Source organism: Dasypus novemcinctus, chromosome X (assembly GCF_030445035.2).
Source record: "Dasypus novemcinctus isolate mDasNov1 chromosome X, mDasNov1.1.hap2, whole genome shotgun sequence".
NCBI lineage: Eukaryota > Metazoa > Chordata > Mammalia > Cingulata > Dasypodidae > Dasypus > Dasypus novemcinctus.
Window position 1 is genome coordinate 113,214,341 of NC_080704.1, and position 9,280 is coordinate 113,223,620.

Genomic DNA, 9,280 nt, shown 5'->3' on the forward strand with positions numbered 1-9,280 from the left:
CAGAATGGTATAAGACAAAGCCTAAATAGCAAAATAGCAGAAGAAATCATGTATCATCAGTAGTGATTTTAAATGTAAATGGATTAACTCTCCAGTGAAAAATACAGTGTTTGGCAGAATGGATAAAGAGAGCATTACTCAACTATATGCTGTCTGTAAGAGACTTGCCTTAAATTCAAAGATAAAGTAAGCTGTGTCTGCTATAATTCACCACTTGCACCAATCAATTTATTTATGCCCTACATGAAGTATACTCTATCACCAAATTTTTCAAGGAAGTGGTGGACCACAAATCTAAAATTACTTAAAAGAAGAAGGTTTGCTACTTTATTGGAATTGTAGTTGGTGCGGGGTTTAAGATATATGTAGGGGATTTGAATCTCTGGACTGATAATATGACACCCAGGCCCAGAGCCTCAACAGACTTCAGCTCCTACACTTTGATTTATTGGACTTACTCCACTCAGCTAACATGGAGTTGAAGAAGGTCAACCACCACAACATGGAGCCTAGAGTGTCTACAACTGGAAGCGGGAGGAGAGCATCCAGTACCCATGTGGAATCTAAGCCCTCACTTGACATAGGTGTGCAATGGACACAACCAATCCAATGTCCACAGAGAAAATGTGGAATGGGTGTGGGAACGGTAGCCATGGTGGCTGCTGGGTGTGGGGAACGGGAGGAAGAGATGAGATGTGGAGGCGTTTTCGGGACGTGGAGTTGTCCTGGATAGTGCTTCACGGACAATTACGGGACATTGTAGATCCCCCCAGGGCCCACTGGATGGAACGTGAGAGAGTCTGGGCTATGATGTGGACCATTGACTATGGGGTGCAGTGATGCTCAGAGATGAACTTACCAGGTGCAATGGATGTGTCATGATGATGGGAGAGAGTGTTGCTGTGGGGGGAGTGGGGGGCGGGGGCGGTGGGGTTGAATGGGACCTCATATATTTTTTTTAATGTAATTAAAAAATAATAATAATAAAAAATAAATATTAAAAAAAAAAGAAAAAAAAAAGAAAGTGCAGCCTGCCCAGGAATGGTGCCACACACATAGAGAGCTGACACAACAAAAAGAAACAGAGATTCCCATGCCACTAACAACAGAAGTGGACAAAGAAGACACAGCAAATAGACACAGAGAACAGACAACCAGGATGGGGGAGAAGGGGAGAAAAATAAATAAATAAATATTTTTTTAAAATTTGTGGTACTTTTTCCATCAGGTCAAGTTGTGGCTCCACTTCGTAGTGAGACCTGTGAACTAAAAATACAAATCATCAGCCCTCAACCCACCTGATCTGCAATGGTAGAACAGGAATAAATAACCACAATAAACACTCTAATTTGCAGAGGCAAAGAATAGGAGACAAACTGTCATACAATAGGCATTATGAATATCTGTTACCCTGGAGGTTAGGGATGTTCCTTTATTAGACATTTAATTTTTCCTTCATATCATTTACCTTGCCCACTGTTCTGTGGCTCCATGACTCACACTCTGGATAGTTATTCCTTTTCCATTTTCTTCCTTAGTTATAACTGAAGTGAACATTAAGGAACACCTCTTCGTTGGGAGGCATATTTCATTGACTGTTTCTTATATAATTTTGGTGGCCTAATAATTATATTAAGTCTTTTCAACAGATTCTCTAAGGTGAAGCTCATGATTTATTTAAACAATCAATTGTTTCAAAAACTTAGTAGGCTTTATTTAATGCAGTTCCATGTGTCAATAAATACACAGTTCAGTTTTGGGAAGAGTTCTCAAATCTGCTACATGATCAAGGGTATATATGAAAAACCCACAGCTAACATCATTTACAATGGCAAAATCCTAAAATCTTTCCCTCTAAGATCAGGAACTAGACAAGGATGACCACTATTACCCCTCCTATTTAACATTGTGTTAGAATTACTTGCTCAAGCACTGAGACAAGAACCAGATATAAAAGCATCCAAACCAGAAAGGAAAAAGTGAAAATTTCACTATTTGCAGACAACATGACCCTATACATAAAAAAGCCCTGAGAAATTTGCAACAAATTTTCTAGAACTTATAAATGAGTTCAGTAAAGTTCCAGGTTATAAGATCAATGTGCAAAAATCAATACCATTTCTGTACACCAATAATGAGCAATCTGAGGAGAAAATCAAGAAACAAATAACATTTAAAATAGTAAATCAAAAACTCAAATACCTACAAATAATTTTAACTAAAGATGTAAAAGACAGACACAGAAAACTACACAATACTGTTCAAGGAAATGAAGGAAAACTTAAATAAATGGAAGAATATTCCCTGTTCATGGACAGGAAGACTAAATATCATTAAGATATCTACCCTACACAAACTGATCTATAGATTCAATGCAATCCCAATAAAATCAACACAGCACTTTTTGACAAACTGGAAAAACTAACGATGAAATTTATTTGTAAAAGAAAGAGCCCCTGAATAGCCAAAGACATATTGAAAATGAAAAATGAAATTGGATGAATCACACTACTTGACTTCAAACCATACTACAAAACTACAGTGGTGAAAATGGCATGTTCTTGGCACAAGGATAGACATATTGACCGTATTACTCAGGGTTCTCTAGGGAAAAAGAATCAGCAAGAGATATCTGTCAATAGCATGTGATTCTATAAGAGTGTCTCACACAGCTGTGGGGATGCACAGTTCCAGGTTCCACAGGCAGGCTGAACCAGAGGATGCAATGAAAGTCCAATGAAGGTTCTTGATGAATTCTGGAAGATGTTGGCTGTCCAAAATGTGCTGGGAAATTCTTTCTCAGTGCTATTATCACTTCACCTTTTAAGGCATTCAACTGATTGTGTTAAGTGTCACTCTTGCTGATGGCAATCTCCCTGATAGATGTAATTATAACCAGCGATCTATGGTTTACCACTGCAGTAAAGCCAATGGTGAATAAAGTCCATAAATGCCCTTACATTACTGTTAGCCCAGTGCTTGCTTGACCAAACATCTGATCAAAATTACCTGGCCGAGTTCAAATAATAGCATAATCATAACACTGACCAATGGAACCAAATTGAGAGTTCTGATGTAGTTCATCACATATACAGTCATCTGGTATTCAACCAGGTCACCAAGCCCACTAAACTGGGAGAGAATGACGTCTTCAACAAATGGTGCTTGGAGAATTGGATATCCATATGTAAAAGAATGAAAGAGGATTACCAACTCACACCTTATACAAAAATCAACTCAAGATGGATCAAAGACCTAAATATAAGAGCCAAGACCATAAAGACCAGAAAAACAATGTAGGGAAGCATTTACAGGAACTTATAATAGGAAATGGCTCCATGAAATTTACACCCAAAGCATGAACAGCAAAAGAACAAATAGATAAATGGGACCTTCATAAAATTAAAGCCTTTTGTACCTCAAAGGAGTTTGTAAAGAAAAGGAAAAAACAGCCTACCCAATGGGAAAAATATGTGGAAACCATATATCTGATAGGAAACTAATCTCCTGCATATTAAAATAAATCATATAACTTGAAAATAAAAAGATGAACAACCCATTTTAAAAATGGGCAAGAGATTTGAACAGACATTTCTCCAAAGAAGAAATACAACTGGCTAAAAAGCACATGAAAAGATGTTCAAAATCACTAGCTATGAGGGAAATGCAAATCAAAACTACAATGCGATACCATCTTATTCCCATAAGACTGGTCACTACTAAAGACACTGAAGACTACAAGTGTTGAAAGGGTGTGGAGGAATGGAAACAATCATCCACTGCTGGTGGGAATGCTGAAGGATCCAGCCATTCTAGAGGACAGTTTGGTAGTTTCTCAAAAAACTAGCTATATACTTGCCATATGACCCAGCAATTCCACTGCTGGATATCTACCCAGAAGAAATGAAAACAAGGACACAAACAGATATGCACATAGCAATGTTCATAGCAGCACTATTCACTATTGCCAAAAGTTGGAATCAACCCAAATGCCCATCAGGTGATGAATGGATAAACAAAATGTGGTCTATACATATAATGGAATACTATTCAGCTATAAGAATGAATACAGTACAAACACACAGGATAACATGGATGAATCTTGTGGACCTTATGTTGAATGAAGCAAGCCAGGCATTGAAGGACAAATACTACATGATCTCTCTGATATGAAATAAGCAAACCAAGCTATCTCAGAGAGGAAGAGACTGGATGATAGGCTTATAGAAAATTGAGGGAGAGAGGAAGGTTGTGAGCTGATGCTTCATAGGAGAAAACTATAATAAAGTGGAGGTAAGTAGTTGTACAGGGAAGGGAAAGGATGGGGCATAGGGATACTATTGGGTGGGGATATGCAGGCTTGAGAGGGGTTAGGGTGTGGAGGATGGGTCGCATGGCCCAAGGAATTGAGGGGAGGTTTGGGGGAACAAATGAACATGGGAGATTGTCGGGTATGTGGTTGAAACTATAATGTTTAGAAAACCTTAAAAAATATAATAAGGGAAGTTTACCTGTTTAAGGTGCTTAATGGGGGGCAACTGGCACAGGGGCAGTTTTCTAGGGAGTGTGTGAGTGATCATCTTCTTATAGGGTATTACATCATTGGGTGGATACCTATACAATGAGTGGGAAGGTGTACCCCATCCTGGGGAGGCCTGATGTTCTCAAACGTAGGGAATTGTGTCTCTCGAGAGAACTGGTGGCTTGCAATGGGGGAGGACAGTCTAGAGTGTCAAGCCCTCAACATTGTTGCAAGTATCTGTGAATGTGGTCCTTCAAGCAGTGAAGCTTGGTTGTCACTGTGGGCCCGGGGTTGGGGGAGGGTAATAGAACAGATGGAAGCAGGGTAAGTGGAGGGCAATGGTAGTGTTCCACCATGTCGTGCAATGATGGATATATGACCTGTTAAATTTCACCAAAAACTTATAAAAGTCTATGGGCTAAAATGTAAGCCATAATGTAAATAAAAATTTAGAAAATTGTACAGTCTAAAATGTAAACCAAAATGGAACCAAGTTTGGCAGCTATGTTTCAATATCTGTAAATCAGCTACAGCAAATATAACATAAACATGTAAAAAGAGCATTTCTGGAGAAGGGGGAAAGGGTTAGATGTTGGATATATGTGAGACCCCTATACTGTATATGTGACTTTACTGTGATCAAAAACTTTTTGAAGACAAAATTAAAAATAAGTATGTAGACACTGAGAAAGGAATGAAAGAAATTGTTTGCCACTGTACATATAGGGCAACACCTCTTACAGTGATGAAAGGCAAAAGTCAAAAAAAAGTTTTATGGTACTTTTCTATTTTAATACTCCAATTTCTTTTTTACTTTATTTTAGTTTTTTTTCCTAAATTATTAGGTATTTTATTTCTAATCTTTAAACCTATCATTACTATTTCATTTTCCTACTAATTGAATTTGGCAACATATTAGACTTCATTTTTTAAGTTTTGAACCACAAATGTGTTCGACTATGGCAGGGGAGGAACACTGGTTTGCAGTGTTACTGATGGGGGCACATGGTTATGATGGAGTTCTCCAGGGCATGTATATAGGGTATATCAAAATATTTGGATATTCATTATATATTTTCATACTAGTTGCAGTTACAAATGACAACTGAGGGAGTCCTGATTCCCTAGCCAAAGGAGCTCTGTCACATTCCCCAATGGAACAGCAACAATCCCTCAAGTGCAAGGGCAAAGACCAGTGAAGAAGGATGGTCCAGTGATGAACCCTTGATACTGATGACTATGCTTATGAGCCTGTGTGCCTGAAATTTCAATTAGGCCTAGAGCTGCAGGGTGCCTAAAAGTTATCTTCTGAAAGCCTCCATGTTGTTCAAATGTGGCCCCTCTCTAAGCCAAACTCAGCATGTAAATGCATTACCTTCCCCCCAGTATGTGACAAGACTCCCGGGAATGAGCCTCCCTGGCATGAAGGGATTACTACCAATCACTAACTGGTGATGCAACTAGAAAAATACCTTGAATAAAAGGGGGAAATGGTAAAGACAAATGAGTTTATATGGCTAAGAGTCTTCAAAAAAGAGTTGGGAGGTCATCAGAGGGGTCGCACTTACACACAACTTAGCAGGATCCCAGAGACAGCCAAAGTAGATACAACCCCAGGTACAGGTGCTCCTGAGGGCTACAGAGAGACACACAGGCTCTAAGTCATGTCAGATGGCTCTGGAATCTAGTGCCTTGTCAGTGAGCCCTACTTTGGAATTTGTGTTCCTGAGTGTGATGAATTTGGACTCAGATGTGACCTTTCTACACATGCCTCTTCTGTCACTTTTACTGAAGCTGTGGTTGGTGCTGGGGATGGTGTATACTCAGGACACTTGAATCTCTGGACTAGCCATGTGCCAGCTGGGCCCTGAGCCTCATCTGAGTTGCAACTCCTACTCTCCAGTTTGTTGGATTTACCCAGGTTACCTAACAGGGAGGTGAAGATGGTCACCCACCACACCAGGGAACCTAGAGTGCCTACAACTGCAAGCAGGGGAATAGCATCCATCAACCTTGTGGGATCTAAGCCCCCCTCTCAATAGAGAGGTGGAGTAGACTTCACCATCCCAGGGTCTACAGGATGGAAGAATAACATGTGGGTTAGAGTGGACTTACTGGTATTCTACTATAGAACTATTGTGAATAGTAATGGAAGAAATTGTAGCACTGATGTGGAGAAAATGGCCATGGTAGTTCCTGAGAGTAGGGAGAGGGAGGAAGAGATGCGATGTGGGGGCATTTTTTGAACTTGGAGTTGTTCTAAATGATATTGCAGGGACTGATGCTGGACATTATATATCCTGCCATAACCCACTGAATGTACTGGGGGAGAGTGTCAACTACAATGTAAACCATTATCCATGTGGTGCAGCAGTGCTCCAAAATGTGTTCACCAAATGCAATGAATGTGCCTCAATGATGAAAGAGGTTGTCGATGTGGAGGAGTGGGGTGGGTTGGGTTGTGGGGTATATTGGAACCTCTTTATATTTTTAATGTAACATTTTTTGTGATCCATATATCTTTAGAAAATACAATTAAAAATAAAATTAAAAATATAAAAAAGAGCTAATAAAAGATAGAAAATAGAATAGAGGTGTTACAAATAAAAAGCCAGAAAAATTAGGGGCTAAAGAAAAGAGGTAGAATGTAAGAACAACAACAGAAGATGGAAGATTGAAAGATGTAAAGGAAAGGAGATAGAATTGGTATCCAAAATCAGTACACATGAAAAAGAGGAAATTGAAGATGAGGAAGCTCAGCAAACAAGAAACACTGCCTGAAGCACCTAATAGAAAAAAAAAAAGAAAAAAGAAAAAAGAAAAAAAGGGGGGTGGGGGGACAAAGAGGAAGGAAAGACAAGAAAACAACAACAACAACAGCAACAAAACCAGACAAACCCTCAAGAAAGGGGTCTTCTTTGCAATTGAATAAACTGATTAGGAATCTGTCCTTCCCCCTTTCTCCCTTTTTCACTTCCCTCTCTCCCAGGGCAGTAGGAAGCTCTTATGAGAGCTCCCCTCTGAGATTCAAATGGGACCCTGGTGAACCATCTCACCACAGAAAATGACTACTCTCAGTCTCTTTGAAAGAGAGCACCCACACCATGTTGGTACCCTAAATATGCTATTGGAAGCCTATCAAGCACTTCCTGCTGTCTCCCTTCCTTAGGTGTGTTGTACAGGCCTAGTTAATTGCCTGACTCCACCTTCTCCCAGACCAATTTTCCCTACCCCAGGGCATTTAGGTAACTTGGGCTGCCTCAGCAGATTGGCCTCTCACCTCTTCCTATTTTCTACTCAAGCCAGCTGGTAGCTCCCCAAAGCTCAAAAAGGGGGTCCAGACTATTGAACCCGCACTCTTCAGGCCCCTCTGAGCCTTCACCAGAACCCTCCCATTCTCAGAGTTTGTCTGGTGGGCTCAGCGAATGCCAGGGTTCTGGGATTGGGGAGCGCTGGTTTTGAGGAACATGGGTTCTGGGAACGTGGGCCTCAGGGAAAACGGGGTTCGAGGAACACCGCCATGTGACTTGTGGGCTTTGGGCAACGCCATGGCTACCTACCCTAAGGGAAGAGTTTAGCCTTTCTACAGCTTCAGGCACAAGTGCCAGAAAACTGCAGTTTTACCTTGAGCAGTTACTATTTTGTTGCACTCTCTCCAAATCGATGCCCAAAAGCCTCTCGCTTTGTGGGTTCCCAAAACAGCTCACTCAGGCAGGATTTTGACCCCACTCAGCCCTTTTTTGTAGGAGATGATGAAGGTGCACTTACTCTGATGCCATCTTGCCCCACCCTCACTTCCCTGTATTTTTTAAAAAGATAATAAACTTTATTTTAACGAGGTATTAGATGACAGAAAAGTTACATAGAAATTATGAGGGATTCCTGTGTACTCCTTCCTCTCCCACATCATCCCCTATTTTTTAACACGTAGCAGTACACTTTATTATGATGTTATCTGTAAAATCCTCTCATTAAAAAAATGCATATTTTAAAAAATGACTCATTTGTGGTAAGACCTAACCTACCTACATTAATAATCTAAGAAACAAAACCACCATTGTGACATCTATCAGTATTTCACACTTCTAATGAATACTGAAGGAAGCAAATACCATTGTTGTAACTTCTTTTATTTTTACATTAAATTAAAGTTAATAGATCACAAAAAACGTTACATTAAAAAACATTTTAAAAACATAAAAAACGTAAGAGGTTCCCATATACCCCACCCCATCATTTTAGTAAATTGCATTTTTTAAGGTATATACATCACGAGAAAAATGTTGCATTAAAAAATATAAGAGGTTCCAATATACCCCCCACCCCCTCCACCCCACTCCTCCCACACCAACAACCTCCTCCATCATTGTGGCACACTCATCGCACTTGGTGAATACATTTTGGAGCACTGCTGCACCACATGGATAATAGTTTACCCTGTAGTTCACAATCTCCCCCAGTACTTTCAGTAGGTTATGGCAGGATATATAAAGTCCAGCATCTGACCCTGCAATATCATTTAGGACAACTCAAAGTCCCCAAACTGCCCCCATATGACATTTCTTCCCTCTCCCTGCTCTCAGCAACTACTGTGGTCACTTTCTCCACCTCAATGCTGCAAGATTTAATGTGGACTAACTTGAGGCTGTCAGTTTTCTCCGGGAAGACCACATGCTTAATGTAATCTTCGTTCTAAATGATTTTATTCAATTGAAAGTTGCCACACTTTTAGTTCGATATTCCCCCTGAGGCAATTTA